This window comes from Rutilus rutilus, assembly GCF_951802725.1.
Source record: "Rutilus rutilus genome assembly, chromosome: 11".
Taxonomy (NCBI): domain Eukaryota; kingdom Metazoa; phylum Chordata; class Actinopteri; order Cypriniformes; family Leuciscidae; genus Rutilus; species Rutilus rutilus.
In genome coordinates, this window is record NC_140216.1 from 11,538,879 (window position 1) to 11,553,974 (window position 15,096).

The 15,096-nt window shown below is 39.3% G+C and overlaps 1 long non-coding RNA gene across 1 annotated transcript; it reads right to left on the minus strand.

Annotated features, from left to right (window-relative positions):
* Positions 1 to 1,278: 1,278 nt before the first annotated feature.
* LOC311299377 lies at positions 1,279 to 14,475 on the minus strand. The gene is made up of 4 exons (XR_014629108.1): positions 13,770 to 14,475; positions 5,853 to 6,044; positions 2,940 to 3,825; positions 1,279 to 1,620 (listed from the first exon to the last, which is right to left on the minus strand). It is a non-coding gene; the product is annotated as an uncharacterized lncRNA (long non-coding RNA).
* Between the last annotated feature and the right edge of the window lie 621 nt (positions 14,476 to 15,096).

A 15,096-nucleotide genomic window follows, 5' to 3' on the forward strand; every position in this document is an offset into this window, starting at 1 on the left:
TTATTTATTCCACAGTGACAATAAGTTATTTCACTCAGATGTTGTTGTAAATGCATTTTATCCAGTTCAGAGATCTTGTGTGAGCAGGAACTGAATTCGAAGTGGCTTTATACCTCACCAGCCATGCTGTTCAACAGTTTATTCTGTTTATTCAACCTGTGTTGGGGAGTGAATAAAATAATAATAATAATAATAATAATAATAATAATTCAGTGATTTGTAAATGCTGCTGTTTCTGTATTGTAGTTTTTAGTTATATTTATTAAAATGTACACTATTTTTCAAAGGTTTGGGGTCTGTATGCATTAAATTGATCTAATTTCTAGTCATCAAAGCATATATACACATTGATAATAATAAGAAATGCTTCTTGAGCACTAAATCAGTAATTTATAATTATTTCTACAGGATCATGTGACTTAAGTAATGGCAGCTGGAAATTCAGCTTTGCCATTACAGGAATAAATGACAGGATTAAATTATTTTGTTGCATTTAAATTATTAAAACAACTGTTTTAAACTGTAGTAATATTTCACAATATAACTGTTTTTACTGGATTACTGAATAAATGTAGCCTGGCTAACGTCAGACCTCGTCTCATTGAACCACATGTTCATTTTCTCGTATTTGAGGTGTGGTTTACGAATGCCCAGAGCCGTTTATTGGGCGCTACGAATGTCTATCAAATGCGCCTGTACGTAGCTCATAGCCAATCGTTTCAATTATACCGGATGACGTATGTAGGGCGACAGAAATTCGACGAGGAAGAAGACGATGGGTCAGAGATTTATGTGTACACGATGGCGTTCAGCGACTAAACTACTTAGAACACTATCTAAGGCTGCATCGAAAGGTAACTTCGCGTCTGCTGCCATGTTGGATCCATAGATATAAACAAACTGCTTCGGTGTGTCGCATAGACGTCGTCATCGTCTTGCTGCTCCCTCCCCGTTCTGTGATTGGTTCCCTTTTTGAGGGGAAAATCTGGTCCATGGTGTCCAGGCTGCCTAGCAGCGTGAATAAAATAAAAAGGCAGCATGGGGAAACCCAGGCTAGAATAAATGCAGATTTTGAGCAAAAAAGACTTTAAAAACCCCAAACATTTGAATGGTATATGTTGGATGTTGCCATGCATTCAAAAACCCTAATTGGTTTTGTGCCAAAAATATGACAATAATAATAATGATCAAAAAACGCTTAAATGATAAATTAATTACCTGTATGACTTTCTTCTGTTTATATTTAGAGATATGTCTTGTTGTTGTTGTTGTTTTTTTGGTCAATACATTGGAAGTCAGTGGTCACCATAACTGTTTGATTACAACTGATCTTCAAAATCTTCTTTTGCCCCACAGAAGAAAGTCAGGTTTGAAATGACATGAGGTGTACACCTGGATTGCACATCATCAGAAGTAGATGAGGGAGACACATTCCTGTTTACACCTGGTGTTTTAATCTGTCTCTTTATACAGTGATTTATACAGTGATTTCTTCAAGGGGAGGGTCTATGGGCGGATAAATAGATGGGCTTTTTCAGATCTTTCAATCTAATGGATGAAATAAGCTCACAAAATTTACATATGAAAACGAAAGAAGACGACGGAAAAACATACGGAACACTGTAAAAACGACAACTCAAAATTGTTCACCTTACTAAGATTTGGGGGAACCCCAGGCTAAGTTATTTCATGGATCCAGAATACTATGCATCCTGATAAAGTTCCCTTGGCCTTTGGAATTAAAATAGCCCCACATCATCACATAGCCTTCACCATACCTAGAGATTGGCATGGGGTACTTTCCATAAGATCATCTCTCAATGCAAATCAAACCAGCTATTAGGCTAACTGAAATAAAACCATGCCAATCTCTAGGTATGGTGAAGGCTATGTGATGATGTGGGGCTATTTTAATTCCAAAGGCCAAGGGGACTTTATCAGGATGCATAGTATCCTGGATCCATGAAGTAACTGGCCTTTAAAAATAAAAATCTGCCTGCCTCTATGGGAATTTAACATAGGGGTGTCCAGACTTATGCACCCTGTATTTTAAGGAAGAACATTTATTTATTTACGATACATTATTCATTCACAAAGAAAATTGGTGTCCTTAAAGGTTGGATTTTTCCTAATTTTTTAAATTAAGGCATTAAGTTCAATTTCCAAAAGATGATTTTTTATTCCTCTTTTTAGTCAACTTTAGCATGGGTGTCTAAACTTATGCATAGCACTGTATGTGTAGCTGTCATATTACTGTCAAGAGACTACGGTATTGATTGTTCAGTAGAAGCAAGCTGTGTTTCACCATTACTGTTATAGCCTGCATGTTTGCATTTTTGGCTAATTTCAAAGTTCAGATAATTTGGCTTTTTCAGATGGGTATTTACACATTTCTGAATTAATACTTAGGCAGGCACTATACAACTGTTGATCGGTCATCTTTGGCAATATTGCATTATTTGTAAGGTCTCAACAAGAGTCGGAAAGTAAAAAAAAAAAAAAACTGCTCATATTACGGTTCTGAAACCTGATGTATTTGCTTTGTGCATAAGATTACTTGTTTACATTGTGGAATTGTAAAGCTGTTTGTGCCAAAGTCGTTCAAATAAACATGCATAAATGAACTGGTTTACTGTCAGTGGATGATTTAAAGTTGTTGGGGGGGGGGGGGGGGGGGGATGGGTAATTTAAACTTAAAATAGTAAGTTATTACAGGGGATGGTAATCTGAACTCAAAATAGTAAGCTTTTACAGACTTGAAAGTTCCAGTAACTTGAATTAAAAAAACTTAGTTGTCAGAACTTGAAAAACTTAGCTGACGCAACTTAATAATTGTAGTTCTTCAAAACGTAAAAAATTAAGTTGATATCTTCAACTCAAAAATTCTGTGCAGTTGGTTGCCTTGAAAATTTGAGTTGAACTAACTTTTTCTTTTTTACAGTGAAAGCAGCACCTTTCGTTTCTGCTCTGATAGCCACAAAACGACGCCGAACGCTGTGAGTGTGTGTTAGAAATCAGGAATTGTGAGAGAATATTGTGCTTGGTATGTTTTTCAAACCAAATTTGGGTCTTCAGCCGACAAAGTTTAAATCCCATCTGGCTAGTGCGCTTCCCATAATGTGTACGCATCAGGTCAGTAGGCGGAGATAAGGCGGTCTTTTGTGGCTGTTCAAACACATTCGACCACATGAGCATCTACACTACGCTTCCAGACTACCTCTGGAAGGGGCCGAAAGTGGACAAGCTCAATACGTTTCAGACCCTGTTGTCATCACCCACTTGTGATCCGATCGACCAAAACGCATCTTAATACCAGGTGTACTAAATGTAAACTAAACAGGGCCTAAATTATGATAGCAGACATCCCAACCTGCACAAAGTCATTTCCGGGAGTCAAGAAACTTGACTTGCTCTTGCTCGCTCGCTCTAGATTCCGGGAGATTTAACTAATTCGCGGGCATCAGGGAGTCGCGATCAACATGCGGGAGACTCCCGGAACTTCCGGGAGACTTGGGATGTCTGTGATAGAATAGTTGGGTGAACTATCTCCAATTTAGCTACTTTTTCTCAGTAGCTTGCTTCTTGACAGTATTGAAAACACATTACATTGAAAGTTTAATTACTTTATATAATGTGTCTTACCTTGGCAAGCTACAGTTTCTAAAAAGCTTCCCCAACAACGTAAATGTTTCTTGGAGAAACGTAATGAATTTATGCATTCACATACTTCTCCGTGGACAGAAAAAATAACCCATGGGTTTCTTTCTCCTTCCAAAGCCTTGTCTTCTCCCATGACTTGTGGTATGCTGGAGCAGGATTTTCTTGCTGAAATAAAGAAGAAAAATGTTTGAATATGAAAAAGAACAGTCTGTCATCCCATGTGCCTTAGCCTCTATAATTTTTAAAAAACAATAATAAACAAATGTCTTGTATATGTTATGTTGTAGTACATCACTCAGACAGTAATTGGACCCACTATGTATCACTTACATGCCTTTACATAAGTTAACAACATTTCTGTATTTCTGTGGGTGTCAGAATGTGTTTATATGCAGAGTCATTACGGGTGACTTATGCGTTGCTTGTGCAAGCAGAACTCATGTTGCAGAAAACATTTTGTCCTTCTCTTCGTTGATGAAGAGCAGGGAGGAAGTTTGGCCCTGCAGCTCCATTCATTCTGCTTCAGTAGTGCTGGGCTTCATGTACTGCATGGTCAGATCAAGCAGAAGGGATTGCTTTTGAGTTCGGTTTGATCGCGGACCACCTCCAGGCAGATCAACACATAAACAATAACCAGTGAGATAGACTCTCATAGGCCCCACTGGCCGGACAGCACTTCCATTACAGCATCACTGTTTCTCTTTCATGCTGTTTAGGTAACTATCCTAGTCTCATGTACTGCAAGGTCTATATAAATACTTGAAGTGTGAAAGAAAGAAAAGTGAGGTTTTTCAAATTGAACAGGTGCCATATGTGGCCTTATTTTGCTCATCTTTCCTGAAAAAGCTCTGAAGCCTCTCAGATTTATTGACTTAGCTCTCTGTCCCTGTTTGTACATGTTGTTCTTATGGAGTTGGAGTCTCTCCATCAGTCTGGTGTAGTGTTTATTCGTGCGCTGCAGGCCACTGGTGGAACACAATAACACAACACACATCCTAGCGTGGGAGCAGCCAGTATCTGTTCAGCTAGACAAATGACTAATACCTTTAAGTCTCATTATGTGCTTGTTGTGTAAGCCAAAGGACGTGGTGCGAGCTCGTCTGAGTGCTTGGTCACGCGCTTCCATCCGCAAACCCGGACATTCAACTGACCCGACAGTGAATATCAACATTCATAAGAATAGTAGTGCGCTGATATTGATAAATATAAGGCAGTGTGGTTGTTTCCTATAGGGTAAGGAATGATTTGACTGTCCTTTTCAAACAAAGGGCATGTTGGTACATGTACAGCCTTGTGAAAAAGAACTACACAGTGGTATACTTTTTTAAAAAGAGTTCTTATTACAGAAATAATATACTTTAAAAGAATATACTTAAGTGTGAAATGTTTTTGGACACTTAAAGGTTAGTTGTTCCTAACCTATATGAGTTTCTTTCTTCTGCTGAACACAAAGAAGATATTTTGAAGAATGCTGGCAACCAGCCAATGACTTCCATAGTAGAAAAAACAATTTCTAAATGAAATGACATAATTTAAATTTTTGGGTGAACTATCCCTTTAATTGCATGTTAATTGCAATTAAATGAAAATGTATTATGTTTAAATTTATATTAAATTTAATTAGCTGGACTTTAAGTAGGACTTATAGTAAGTAAATTTTTACATGTCATTTCATGATTACTTCAATTGCCTATTCTATTGGGAAAATGTAACTTTTTTACATTTGGTGGAGGTGGTGATTTTTTATGAATTTGTACGCTGTAAATTGTGCTGAAACATATTTTTAAGCATAATAAGCATGAAGGTCAAGCTTAAAGCATGACAAAAGTGTAATTTAAAGTGTAATTTAAAGTAAACCTTTTAATTTGTATGGTAGTATAATTCTTAAGTATGTTAAGAAACAGTCAGGAAAGTGTACTCTCTATATAAGTACACTTGAGTGACCTTTTATTTTATCTTTATTTCAATATTACATTATCTGCAAGTATGTTTTTTTTAAAAGACACTTTTTCAATTTGAAGTACACTACACATTCAATGTAATTAAGCATACTTCTTTTTCACAAGGGCATCCACACTTCTGTTGAACTGCTTTTGGCATAGCAAGCAGGGACAGATGCCTCATGGCCTGACAAACTGACATTGTGCTAAAGGAACAGCTGCATCGTGGCGCCCTTGGGATTTGACACTAACCTTGAAAGATATCCCTTACTTTACCAGAGTCTCCTCATGTACGGTAGCTTGTTGGTGATCTCCCAAAAACTGCATCTGCACAGTAGAGCACATCAAAACACCACAGCGGTAGCAAAGCAGCAGAACAGCCTGTGGGTTTGGCAAGACCTGTCTGACCAACTCACTTCAGCACGCCTTTTATCCCGCCGTTTACTGTAAACACACAAACACAAACAGAGCGGAGCTCGGCTTCAGTGGGAATGGGTAATGATGCTGGTGTGTGTGTGTGTGTGGACTGCTGTCAGAGGTGAGCAGCAGATTGCACAGCCAAAGGATCCTCACAGGAAACACTGCTCACATCTCAGGCCCAAATGCCTCGTACTGGATCATAAAGTGTGCGAAGGAACGCCAAGCATCCTCTGCAGAGAGCTATTCTGGAGAAAACGGAATCGTGTTTATGCAGGCATGCTGTGTTGAGCTGTATCAACTTATCTATTTATATAAACAACATTTCTGGGAGTCAACTGTGAAGGAGTTTATAGTCAGCTGTAACAAAACTAGTTTTTTTTATGCTGCATCTGCTCTTGATATGTCAGGGAAAACTTGCAGTCAGCAGGTCATTATAAACCAAAATAAACCCCTAAATGGCAATTCGGGTTCAGATATGAAGCTGAGGTTATCATTTGTTATCAATTGTAATTGCTGTCAAATGTAGCTTGGTTTAGAACAATCAATAGTAGACTCAAAAAGGCACAATGAGTAATGCAAGCATGGCTGGGAGCATCAGACCAACTACGACAATGAGAAATTAAGGATATTATTGAATTATTTTAGGCAAAATCCTGGAAAATCATAAATACAATCACTATTAATTAGATTTAATTGCTTATCACTTTTGACCAATAGGTGGCGCTGTTACCAAATTGATGTGGTGTGGTCAGTGTGAGGTGACAATGACACATCCCAAGTTTGGAGTCAATATACCAAAGCATGCAAAGTCACAGTCTCAAAATCAGCTTGGCACCATGCCATCAATTTCGTTGATGTGTTATTCGAAAATGGTTTGGTCAAAAAAATAAAAGTTTAATAATTGTGTGCTGCCATGGTCTGAAGATGATCTGAGCTGATTTTGGTTGAATTCGAACCAACGTTTTAGGAGGAGGTAAAAAAAGTAGGCTTTCGAAGAAATTCAATATGGCAGACAGCAAGCTCAACCGAATATGGCATAATTGGTATCATTGTTCTCATATGATTCAAGGAATCTATCAAGACCAGTTTCATTAAAATAGGCACATTTAATTAAAATCTATTAGCATTTTTTGAAATTTCATTATAATTTTTGACTGGAAACTTTATGAGTACCAGGCCATGGTGCCAAAAACACATACCAAGTTTTGTAACGATGCACTAATAGGTTCGTAAAATACAGCATTTTATGTCAAAATTTTGAAATGGAAGATTCTCAAAATGGCTAACATGGGATAATTTGGTTTCATTCGACTCGGTATGCTGCACTGAATCAAAAGAGTTTTAAGATTTTTGGGCAAACCATTCAGAAGTTATAAGCAACAATAGCTTAGAAATTGTTCATATCCCCTGACCAGTAGGTGGTTCTGTGCCAAAACGTTGCAAGTAGCCTCAGTTCATGCTTGTGATTAAATGCACCAGGACTCTTCTCAATACACTAAAGCATTGCAGAGATAAAGCCTCGGTTTTTGTTTCTTGCCCTTATGGTTCATATGGTTATGGAGACTCCAAATTTGCTGTGGTTAATGATGAGAATGTCATCTGTGTGCCAAATTTTATAATTTTCCCACAAGCGGTTCTATGGGCTGCCATAGATTCAAGAGCGGAAGAAGAAGAAGAAGAAGAAGACGATTAATAAGAACACTAACATATACAGGACAATAGGTGCCTACACATCTTCTGTGCTTGGCCCCTAATAAAAACTACAATAGTACATAAATAATACTAAAACAACACAGGTAAAGGATGTACATTTAGTGGATCACTTTAAAAATAAACCCTTAAAGGGATAGTTCACTTTGAAATTAATTTTTGATATGTTTTAGCTTACCTCAAGGGCATCCAAGATGTAGGTGTCTTTGTTTCCGCAGTAGTTTCAATTTTGATATTTTTAGGTCAAACCATTCTTGTCTGTCAGTCATATAATGCAGGTCTATGGTCACTGTCTCAAAACACAAGCACAGAGTCCAAATTAAAACAATTCCCCATCGTCCAAATGAAACAATTCCACATCATAAGTACACATTGACGGCCTAAGACACGAAACGAGCGGTTTGTGTGAGAAAACGAACAGTATTTATATCGTTGTTATCTCTTGAAAACAGCACATGTCCAAATGATCTGACGGCGCGGGCGGGTATAGATATATACATAGATGTCGCCTTGGCTACGGTTTCGTTCCAATGAACTGCAGTAGCGAAGGCGACATCTAGTGTATACATCTATACCCGCCAGCGGGCGGGTATAGATATATACACTAGATGTCGCTTGGCTACGGTTTCGTTCCAATGAACTGCAGTAGCCAAGGCGGCCAAGGCCATCTATGTATATATCTATACCCGCCCGCGCCGTCAGATCATTTGGACGTGCTGTTTTCAAGAGATAACAACGATATAAATACTGTTCGTTTTCTCACACAAACCGCTCGTTTCGTGTCTTAGGCCATCAATGTGTACTTATGATGGGGAATTGTTTCATTTGGACGATGGGGAATTGTTTTAATTTGGACTCTGTGCTTGTGTTTTGAGACAGTGACCATAGACCTGCATTATATGACTGACAGACAAGAACGGTTTGACCTAAAAATATCAAAATTGAAACTACTGCGGAAACAAAGACACCTACATCTTGGATGCCCTTGAGGTAAGCTAAAACATATCAAAAATTAATTTCAAAGTGAACTATCCCTTTAAAGGGGTCCTAATGCCCTTTTCACAAGAGGCAAAAGTTTGGCTTCACGTATGTGAAGTTTTAGCTAAAACATGTTTATAGCTTGTTAAAATTGTCACTTTTTGAGGGTGAGCAAAAACGTGCCATTTTTGTGTGTCCCTTTAAATGCAAATGAGCTGCTGCTCCCGGCACAGAGGGCGGAGCTTCAAGAGCTCATGTGTTACCAGCTCCTATTACCTCATGCACTGACAATTTCAAAAACTTTTAGCCTTTTATGTTCAAACCAGAGTCGGACAAAGATGGAGAGAGTCAAAAAGAAGTGATATGTAGAATGCAACAGGACATTTCTGAATGGTTAGTTGATGAATTTATGTAGGTGATGTGGAGTTAACTATCTTCTAGTCATTGATTAGCATATTCTGTCATGATAATCTATAAATTGTGTTCCCAGGGGTGGGGTTTATGTAAATTGAAGGGTTAGTGATGTCACTAACCTGTGAAGAAGCTCATTGTAGTCCCTACAGCCGTTTGTTGTAGTACAAAGCGATTTCTGTAACAGAAAATATCTCCCTTTGCTTTGAATTTTCGTAACTTTGCAGATGTTGTTTATGCTCAAACAGCAACATTACACACTAACTAAAATTAAAAAATTAAAAAAGTGAAATCACAATCAACCACCCCTTTAATGCGAAAAAGAGGGCTTATTACATGGCTACTTAAAGTAAATTATTTTAATATATGAGAAAAAAAGAGACCACAAAATGCTACAATAGCCATGAAACTAGCACAGCTTTGTAGTTTAGGGGTCATAATGCAAATATATTTTACCAATCAGAATCAAGTATTCAAGAGAACCGTGTAATTAGCATGCTTAATGACTACAGTAAACATCTGAACTAGATTTCCAACAGTGTTACAAGCCATGGTTTTTAATAAAAACAGTCTGTGTACATGCGTAATTCAATTTTGATTCAGATATTGTGGCGAGTTAGCTTCAGGTGGTTATAAAAGGGAAAGCTCAGGGGAAATAACAAGCCCAGTGACCGCAGCAAAACACTGAGGCACAATACACCCCATGCCAGCTTTAAAAATGGACATGAGCTCGGCTGAATATTACACGGCCATAATGAAGGCATGAAAAGTGCCCTGAAGTGCATTCCACGCATTTGCTTACTGTCAGTGTGTAATGAAGACAATAACAAAACTAGTCAGTGCAATACTCCTGCTTATTTATGCATTCAAAATACACTGAACTGATGGGAACAGCACGACCAGGCAAAAACATGCATTGATATGAACATCGCGCTGTGCTTTTAGATATAAATATTCAAATAAGTTGCATGCTGAAATTGTCAGCCTCAAACAATTTAGCAAATGTGTGTTTTTGCACTACATTGCATTTGAAAATGTTTGTCCCTGGTTTTGATGGCAACGTGTGATTACATGTGATCTTTACGGTGGTTATTCAACAGAGTGTGTCCTCCGTGATTTCGCAGGTCGTCTGTCACTGACCCACATATACGGATCAGGGCAGTCTGCTGTCAGTTAGAAAACATTATCAGTGACACATTACTGGCAACTCCAGGCTATGTAGTTAATGCCACAAAAATGAAAATGTATATTTAGAGGAATATACAGAAATGGACTGGATTCTGACTGAGAAGTTTATATTAAGCTCAAACTGAGAACACTGAGTGAACCGAGTGAATTTATGGTGTATACAGACTCAGAGAACTCAATAACTTCTAAAAGTGTTTGAAAAGTGTTTGTTTCTTTTTGGTTTTTGGTTTCAAAAATAATCCACAGCATAAGGAATCCTTCTGGAAACCTACGGATAATGGGGTGAAGCTATTTACTGCTTGTTCGCCTGTAAATTCTCAGTTATAATCTAAGGACCTCAAGTGCATTCAGATGTGTGCTGTTTGCTGCGGCGGGGCGAGCGGGGGGATGGGTTGTGGGCTCAGTCATTTGATGTCATGATTGAAGGCAGTTCGGAACAAAGGAGGCTTCAGAAAATAACCAAGCATCAAAGCTGATGCTCAAATGCACTGTATTAACTAAGCAAAAAGGGATATAATAACTGATGTACAGGGATGAGCTGGCAAATGAAAGTAGATTGAGGAAACATATGGAGATGAGTAGGGTCTGGCACGAGCTGAGATGTGTGACCCACTTTCTGGAAAAGCAACAGATTGAATGCATGTACTGTAATCCTGATATGACATAATACACTTGCATTAAATGCTATGTTGCGAGTACTTAAGATTCCATGATGCAAGCACTTAAGGTCATTTAAGGAAACTGCTGATGTAGCTAATACGATCTAACTGTCATTTTGATGTTGGGGAAAACAAACGGAAAACTGGATGCTTGGCACAGTCCATGACAATGTAACTGATGCGATGCCACTGAATCCTGTGTGAAAGTTGGCACAGGGAGAAACGGCATTGAATTCGTCCTAAAATCTATTATTCATATTCATTAACCTAGAGAGGGAAACTTAAACTCATCCACCACAAATGACTGGTGTTGATTGCAGTGACGGAGATGCTATAACAACAAACTTTACTGCAAGTGTCAAGCGGGGATACGGACTTCACCACCAGCACAGGGGCACTGAAGCAAAAGAAAGTGAGTAATTTGAAGTACAATAGTTAAACACACTCATTGGGGATTAATAAAGTCCATTTGAGTTATGAATTGCAGGGTAGCCTGTCAAAAATACCACTGATTTTTTGCAGTACATTTGTTTAATTGAGCTTTCAATAAGCCTCGCCTTACAAATGTTACAGGCCTATCCAATAAACCATACTGTATGACAAACAGTGGCTCTTTCTAATGTAAGTCTAAGTACTGTATGTTAGCTTTAAAATGAATGTAAAACAAATGATCTAGAAAATATGGTAAAACTTAAACGTTTAAGGGTGACAAGGTATCCAAAAAGGATATGCAAGGTGTTTATTTCTCCTCTTCTTAATCTTAAAATAAATAATAGCATTTCATGGCATATAGAAAACCATGCAAGCAATTAGGTATCATTAATGAATAAAACTGCCCTGTTGATACTGATGTTACTTTATAATTCCTAAAAGTCCCCCTGTGGTGAAAATCGAGCTTGTAATGTTGTTTATATGTCTATGTGGTGTTTTTAATATGCTTTGAGACAAACCATGTGCAAATTCATAACTCAATACCATTGCGGAATATTTTCTCTGCAAAAACTGCAGTGAACCAAAGACGCGGTTTGAAATTGCTGGTGTTTCTGACGTCACAAACTACCTTGTAACCAATCACATCAACATGTGATCGTCAATGAGTGGATCTCTTAGCTGGTGTGAGTGAGTGGAGGCGGGGCATATTCATAGAACCGCGTATATTAAATGAGGCAAGAGTGTAGAGTTACAGTCAAGCTATTTTAAAGCATGAAGACACTTTTTTAACATTTAAATGTGAAATTTTGGTGATCAAAGATGAGCTTTAAGGGATAAAATGATTGACTAACGGGGGACTTTAAGGTAATTCATTTAATAAAAAAAGAATAGTCTCTTCTACCATGTTTGCCAGTGGCAGAACTAGCACTATTAGGAGAGTTTGACAGAGACCAGAGTACAGTAAATATGAGGGGTCATTACTCACATTGATCACTGTAAATGCATCAGTAAGAATTAGCATAGAGCTTTGGTTGCCAAACTATCTATATACTCAAAAACAGCTAGACAATCCATGTATTTTGGACTGAAGTAAACAATAAATACTGTTTATAATATAATATAATATAATATATAATGAGTAATTGTAAAATTACATACATTACATTAAGTGTTCCGCCATCTAAAACATAGTTCAAGTTATTCTACACCTGCATGGTTGACATTACTTTATGCCCCCCATGCAGAACAGATGGTCCATCTTGTTCTGGCGCCGTGCTGCGTACCCACTCTTTTTGACACTGAAAGCGCATTTATACAAGGTTACATATCTCACAGTAGTGAAATGTTATATGACACCTGTAACTTTTACCTGAGAGCCTCTTAACAGAGAAATACCTCTCACCATGCAGGTGGATGTGAATAAAACTGTAAAGTTATACTTTTCCAAGCAATGACTAATAAGTTATTTGCTAGCAGGAGGAATCCGAGTGGAGATGTTCTAGATATCAGTCTTCTGTTTTCCCCTGTGACCAGCAGTTCCTGCTGAGCGTGGGATGATTTGTGCCAAGAAAAATATTTAGACGTTGGCATGTATTGTAATACTTGTTGCCAGGAGCAAATAAAGGCATACATTATACACTTCCACTTACTTTAACTCACTAACACTGTTAAAAGATGTTCCTACATTGATTTTACTTTTAAAAGGCTCCATCATTCCCACTATACTGTGATTAAACTACTATCTGAGGCGTATCTGAGTGATGTTATTAGCTGTCCTTCAGTTCAAGAGGAACGTGCACCTCCAGCATACCCCACTAACTGTACATTCATAATATATTCCCTTGAAGTCTGCGCATGGGAGGAAGGGAATGTGCTCTTGTTCACGATATTGCGTTTTAATGTGCCTCGGATTTACCAAAAGCAAATAAATGCAATGCACAAAAACCGCCCTCCCACCCACACGCACTCAAACTAAGGGGTTCGCATATTTGGCTGTCGAAGACGAATAAGTGAATGCCTTACCTGAACCCAAAAGTGCAAACAGGGGAGTTGAGGGGGACTACGACTCTATGTTTCGCTCTGCAGCAATGGTGGAGATAAACGCAGGCACGCTGAATATGAACACCAGCTAACAGAACGAAATAAAGCGGTGCCGAAAAAGAGCGAGAGAGGGAGAGAGAGAGAGAGAGAGAGAGACAACTCCGTCTCCCCCCTCCCCGCACAGCCTCCTTCGTTTATCTCCATCCCTATGGCACAAAGATAGAAGCACAGTCACAGACAAGCTAATCTCAGCTAAGGAAAGCATCAGCAAGAACTGAACCAAAACAGAAGGGAAACAAACTACAGGCTACTTGCAGTCGTCTAAACCTACCGTAGTGCGAGTATACGCACTAGTCAGTACGTGGGGGTCGCTTTCTCTCCCTCTCTCGCTCTGTCTTCCTCTCCGTCTGCCTTGCTCTGGCTGCGTCCAGACATGACTGGGGCTGATTTAGGTCAACACGTCTGTCTGGCTGAGCTCGGCTCAGCTGCTGCGTTGCCGTTTCTGTTCGGCTCTGCACTGCTTTCTGGACAAGGACTTAGTCTAAGATCGAAAGCCACTTTAACCTTGGAGCGGAACGGCCACTTTGGCCGGTCGCCGCGAGTGGGAATGCAGGCGGGCCCGGCTGACTGGACGTCTCAGGGTGGGACGAGTTTACGACGGGACGGCTAGGTGACGCACCGAAATCCAAGTCTTTATCGTCGACTTTTCAGCCTGGGAACACCGTCCTGCAGACGCAGGCAATGGCATCAGCAGCTCCCCAAAAAAATAATCTTGATCCGGGCTCGCTTCTCCAAATTTTCTGTCTGCATATGAGACGGAGCGTAATTCCAAGTTGTTTGACTCTTCTTTTTTGGCTCTACTCTCTTCGATTGCTCTGCCCCGATGAAAATGATCCCTCAACGGCGGAGAGAAGCAGAACGGCGGTATTTTGAGAGGAAGTGCTCGGCTCCACTGCCTCCCCAAAACAAGCCAGTAGACTGCAGCTGCGAGCTCCTGTGCCTCCACTCTAGTTGTCTGGCTGTGCCGCAGTGCGTCTGGGAGAAAAAAAAAGACTCTACGTCTGTAGCCAGAGCGCTGCCACTCGCCTAAAACCATGCCGTGACACAGCAATCAGATGACTTGTGTCAGCAGAATGATGCGTCATCATTTCGTTGAGCAGAAGGGATGCCGGGAAAGTTTTTCGGTGTGCCATGCCACCCGAAAACCCTGTCTTAACATTCTGCTATACTTGTCTCCGCTGCCGGGGAGTAGCAGCGGCACTATAGAATGATAAACAAGAGAAAGGGAAATTGTATGAGAGAGAGAGATGGCAGCAATGCATCTTGTTTGCGCTTCATCCACCTTAATTTGTATTCCATTTTTTTTCCTCCACTTTCGATTGTCTCACTTCCAAAAATCCTCTCCACCGCTTTTTTCTTTCTGCCACTCTGTTCTCTCTTCTTACCCTATGAAGTGCATCAATGAAATGAAAATGCCTTCTAAGTTTCCAATTTTCAGTATGAAAAGGGTCTCTCATCCTTTAAATGTCACAGTCTCCTCTGATGGAACAAACAAGACATATAAACACGCTCACATGCCCACTCTCATATGCATGGCATTCTCAGTGTCTTTATCATGGTACAGGTACACCTTTGCAGTCCTTTGTCTGCACATGGCT